A 5,912-nucleotide genomic window follows, 5' to 3' on the forward strand; every position below is an offset into this window, starting at 1 on the left:
CTTGTTGAGAGAGGGAGGAGTCAAGGATGAAATACCAGGGAGATGTCTGGTCTATGAGTAAGTTATGATGTCATGGCCGGAGGAAATCTAGACATGGCCAAGTCCAAAGGTAGCTCAGAGCAGGAGAATGGGGACTGGATTTTTTGGTGGGTGCCTTTGAGCAAGTCATTTCTCACATCTTTGTATCTTTTCTATAATATGGAAACAACCTACTGCACAGGATGGCTGTATGTATAAGGACAATGGCTGCCTTCATTCATCCAAAAACACTTAGTGAGTGGTGCCTATGACGTGCAGTAAATAAGATAAATACATAAAGTACATGGTGTGTTAGTGAAAGTGCCAAGGAGAGCAAATAAAGTAGGGAAAGGAGACAGAAGGAAGAAGCAAACTTTTAGATAGGATGTTTAAGGTATACACTCATGAACAGGTGATCCAGGTTCTGTGGAACCTGAGGGAGGCTCTCCTCTAGAAGCTAAAAGTTAAAACATCTTATTTTTTCAAATTTCACAAAAATATGTGGCCATATGAATAGATTTCTAGGGCTTGGAAGGGGACCCAGAGCATAAGCGTCAAGGGTTGCTCAGTAAACCCACCTCTGCTCACGAGTAACAGAGCTGTGGGAAGGGAAGGAGGAGGACTGTGGGTGTCACCAAAAGAACCTGTTTTATGAACCTTATGGTAAGTCATTCAACTACTCTGACCCTCAATTTCCTGATCTGTAAATGTCCTTATAAAGTTTTAAGGAGTGAATAGAGGCATATAAATCAAGTTCCTGGCTCATAGTAGTAAGTGGTCGCTACTACTTTAATTTGCATTCCTACCATGGAGAACCATGGTCTCAGCCTTGGGGAGGGACCAAAATAAAAAAGGGATTACGAGCCCCAGTGGCAGGCAGACCCCGCACTGCCTGTGAATGCTGGGGTCAGTGGCTCCCCTATGGAACTGGCATGCGGCAATGGCCCTCATGTGCTACACTCTGGAGAACTGCCTTATAGAGATCACACATCTCGTGAAGGCCTAGCTGTCCCTATGGACTTGGATGCGTGAACAGGATGAACAGAAAGAGAGGAGGCTGGGCACATGGCTGACCTTGTATCTTTTGCACGACTATTACAACTGTCCCCAAAGCCTTCTCTCTCCTGTGCACAATGGCATCTCTTAAGGAAAAACTGATTGCGCTGGTCGCAGAAGAAGAGGCAACAGGCCCAAATAATAAAATCATTGTAGTGGGTATTGGACATGTAGGTATGGCATGTGACATCAGCATTCTGGCAAAGTCCCTGGCTGATGAACTTGCCCTTGTGGATGCTTGAAAAGATAAACTCAAAGTAGAAATGATGCATCTGCAGCATGGGGACTTCTTTCTTCAGACACCAAAATTTGTGGCAGATACAGTTTACTCTGTGATTGCCAATTCAGAGATTGTGAGGGTAACTGCAAGTGTCCGCCAGTGAGAAGGAGAGAGTCATATTAATCTGGTGCAGAGGAATGTTGTCTTCAAATTCATTGCTCCTCAGATCATCAAGTACAGTCCTGATTGCATCATAATTGTGGTTTCCAACCCAGTGGATAGTCTCACATACGTTACCTGGAAAGTGGATTACTTAAGCACCGCGTGATTGAAAGTGGGTGTCAAATGTGGATTCTGCTAGGTTTCACTATTTTATGGCTGAAAACTTGGCATTCATGCCAGCAGCTGTCATGGATGGATTTGGAGAGAACATGGCAACTCAAGTGTGGCTGTTTGGAGTATATGTGGCCAGCGTTTCTCTCTGGGAACTGAGTCCAGAAATGGGAAAGAACAAATTTTCAATAGTGAAAATTGGAAGGAAGCGTGTAAGACGGTGGTGGAAAGTGCGTGTGAAATCACCAAGCTAAAAAGATAACCAGCTGGTCTATTGGATGAAATGTGACTGATCTCATTGAATCCATGGTGAAAAATCTATCCAGGATTCAACCGGTGTCAACAATGGTGAAGGGGATGCACGGCGTTGAGAATGAAGTCTTCTGGAGCTGTTCATATATCCTTAATGCTCGGGGGTTAACCAGTGTTATCAACCAGAAGCTGAAGGCTGATAAGTTTGCTCAACTCAAGAAAAGTACAGATACCCCGTGGGACATCCAGAATGACCTATAAGACCTGTGGCTTCTGGCTTCTCGGCTGTAGAAATTTTACAACTCCAATGTGAGGGAATTCCCTGGCAGTCCGGTGGTTAGGACTCTGCGCTTCCACTGCAGGGGGCACGGATTCCATCCCAGTCGGGGAACTAAGATCCCGCATGCTGCGCAGAGGGGCCAAAAAACAAACAAACAAACAACAACAACAACAAAAACTCCAATGTGATTAGCCATCATCCTTTGGTTTTCGTCCATGTACATGGATCACAGTTTGCTTTTCTCTTCCTAGATGTGTGAATTCAGGTTCACAGAATCAAAGCCCATGTTTGGTTTTATGTTTGCAATAGGAGCCCTTGAACTAAGAATACTGACTATTAAAAAAAGGAAAAGAAGAAATGAAGGAAGGAAGGATGGAAGGAAACAAAGAAAGGATGGAGGCTGAGGGCTTGGACAGGTCCTGATTCCAATCCTGCCTCTGCCAACCTGTGGCCATGGCTGGTGGCTTCACCTGCTTGAGCTGCCGCTTCCTCGGCTGTCACACAGCAGGACAGTCCTGACACCGCTGCACAGGGGGGGTTGTGAGGACATGATGTGCAGGCACGCACAGAGTGAGGGGCCGCTGCCCCTGCCCTCCTCCTCTTCCAAGTCAGACACACAGTCTGGGACCTGTACCAGGAGGAGACGAGGCTGTGACGACGGCCTTGGGCACCTGGTGACTGAAAGTTCTCCCGGGCCCTGGGTGCGTGGCTGCCACAGCAAATGCTCTCGGGCATATAACAAAGCAAGCTTGGCTCGTGGTGGGTGCTGGTGACGTTCGATGACCTAAAACAATGAAACCCATAATCAGAGAGTGCTCGGACTTGGCTGCTGTGGGTTTGTTTGCCCACGCACGAGGTACAATCATCTCACTTGGAGTTACATCGGCTGTTAGCCCTCAAGTTCTGTTGCTAAGAGATTATGAGCCAAATGATGTTTCCAAAAAATAACCACTACAGGATGTTTCAGAATAGAACCATAATAACAGCCCAAACAGAACGGGTATGTTGTTATTGATAAATCCTTACGAAGAGCCGAGGGATGGGGTGACTGGCAGGATAGCCTGGCCATACACCTTCTACGGAAATGACTGGTTTGCCAAGGTCTTGAATATAACAAAATAAACTCAGGGATAAAACTGTAAGGGACATAATATAATGTCTTCATGATTCTGAAATCAATCAACCAAGATATATTTGTTGGGGGCTTATTTGCCTGTTCCGTGCATGTTTATGACCATCTTAGCCACATTAAGTTGCAGGCAGTGACTAAGTCTGGCATAGCTGTAACCACCCCTGTTTGGCAGGGTGCCTGTGTGTCACAGTTGATTAAGTGATTTAACAGCCGTTTGCAGCCACCTCCTCCACTATTGCTCTGTTGCTGGGGCAACAGGAACCAGTCAACTAACAGAAGCCCACGTTAGAGCAGGACAAGAGATTCCGTCAACAGGGAAGTCAGAAAACAGGGCCCTTGCAAGGAACTGATTGTCATCTGGTGCCTAGACCAGTTCTGCCCATGGGATTTTCCTGGGAAGATTCTGCCGTGGGCCCTCACCTCCAGGTGATCTCTATGAGGCAGCTGAATTAGTGCAAAGCAGCTGTCATCTGTTAAGAAAGGAACTCCTGATCTCTGCCCGCCTCTTTCCTGACCAGGGAGCCAAGCCGTGTGATGCCAGCCCCGCCTACCTCTTCCCCTCTGGACGCCCCCATCAGGCCCTCTGCTTGTTGTCTGGCTGGCTCCCCTGGCTGCAGTGGCCTTAGGGTCTACGGTTTATCTCGCTGGGCAGGTAACGGAGGGCAAGTCGTTGTGTTCTTCCTTCTCATTTTACAGGTGAGGGAGACAAGGTCAGAGGGACAGAGTAAAGTGTCAAAGCCGCACAGCTAGTAAGTCAAGTGCAGACTCCTGTCGTGTAGCCCCAAATCCCAGGATCCTCACTGCTCACCAGACCCCGAGAGCCCAAGATGCTTTGCACAGGAAACCGCCAAGTGTTGCAACGGCCCCCAGAAAGGGGTCAGTGTTTCCATGGGCCAACCCTGGTGACCCTCTGTCACTGTGTGGCACCCAGGGAAGGGGGCAGAGCCATAAGCACTCTGCCTTCCTCTTTCCCCCAAGGGGCAGAAGAAGGGGGTCATGAATCAAGCCAACCATTAAGATCCCAGACTTGGAAGCTTATTCTGCCACTTAGTACCTGGGTGACCTCAGGCAAGTTAATCTTCTGCAAAGCTGTTTCCTTTCTTAAAATTAGGAGATCAGTACATACGTACTTTATAGGGTATTTATGAGGAATGCGTGAGATTAAACAGGTAAAAATGGTTAGCAGTGTAAATGCGAAACACTTGATGAATTCTAACAGCAGCAGCGGCTGGGGCTATAATATCCTCATTTTCACCACCACCATCATCCATTTCTGCTCAGGACCTGGGGTGCAAGTGGGCAGAAGGCTGGCACCAATTAGAGTGCCATTATACTCCCCAGTAGTGAATGGCCTGTTCCATGAAAGCTTTTGGTGACAAAGGGACACATTTCCCAGGGTTCCTGGTGATAGATGCTTCATTTTTCAGAAGCTGGACTCAAGGAACGGAAAAGCAGCTTTGTGGGTTTCCATGCCTGTCTAAACACATGTGCTTCCAATTGGCTCTGCTGGGCTGGAATTCCCCGGTGCCCGGCCCAGGCCAGCTCCCTCCACTGCCCAGTGCCCCCCACCTTGAGTCATGCTGGGCGCCTGCCCTTGGCCAGACCTGGGGCCTCAATGGCAGATTGCTTCCTCCCCATCATTTCTCAATTCCATCCCTTGCAGTGGGAAGAGCTGGGGGCCCCCCGTCCAGTCTGTCTGAAAGTTGTTACTCTGAGAGTCTGAAAACCGCAGCCCGGAGAAGGGCATCTAAAGGCGGGCTGGGGGGAGGGTGGAGATGAAGGCTGAGGTGGAGGGGTCATAAATTCACCAGCCCCGCCGCTTAGCATCCGCCCCCAGTGCAACGGCTCCAGTTATCCTGTGGGGTCAGGATGCTGTTTCTGCCGAGTCATCCTTTCTTGCCCAGAGGGATCCTGGCCCAAAGCCACATTCCTGGTGGGGTCTGAGTGCCACAGAGCACGGAAACTTCCTTTCTCACCAGCGTCCCAGCTCTCCAGCCCGACACACAGGCCGGTCTCTCAGCAGCCTCTGCCGGCAGCAAACACACTCCACTCCTCCAAGTCTGTATGTGTCCCCCCAGAAGTCCGGCCCACCCCAGACCCTGAGCTCCGGGAGCGAAGAACATCCCACAGGGAGCGAAGCAGGTAGTGTGCCAGTACCTGAGGGAAGGGAGGAGAGGCAGGGCCTAAGCGGAGGGGCCCAGAGGGGGATTGAGGAACTATTTAAAATTCCAGCCTGTCCACCTGGTGGGCCCTCCTGCCAGTGGGGGTCCAGCAGCCCCACTGAGAAGGAGACTACTGCCCCAGGACTGGCTTGGGCAGGGACCAAATCTCAAGCCAAAGAGGCAATGAGACAGTCTAGGCTTCAGCCCTGGGCCCATACTTCCCCCCACCCAGTAAGTCCAGCTTCCCCTGATCGTGCAAAACTTCAGTGTCCCCAGATAAACAAGCCGACCACACCTTCTGCAGAGCCTAGGTTTCAGGAACACCTTTGAGTACCCAGTGTGCCAGGCACCGTACTAGGCACTGGCCCTACCACAGAGGACAAGGTAGATGTGCCCAAATCCCTGATGTCTTTTCCAGGTCCACTGCCCTTGTCTCCACTCATGTTCTCATCGCAGACT

General features: G+C 49.8%; 1 pseudogene across 1 annotated transcript; it reads left to right on the plus strand.

The window, feature by feature from the left end:
• Positions 1–556: 556 nt before the first annotated feature.
• LOC309661194 (L-lactate dehydrogenase B chain pseudogene) lies at positions 557–4,863 on the plus strand (annotated as a pseudogene). Its single transcript has one exon. The product of its transcript is annotated as an L-lactate dehydrogenase B chain pseudogene (transcript).
• Positions 4,864–5,912: the final 1,049 nt, after the last annotated feature.

The sequence above is a fragment of the Balaenoptera physalus genome (genome assembly GCF_965194825.1).
Source record: "Balaenoptera physalus genome assembly, chromosome: 1".
NCBI classification, from domain to species: Eukaryota; Metazoa; Chordata; class Mammalia; order Artiodactyla; family Balaenopteridae; genus Balaenoptera; species Balaenoptera physalus.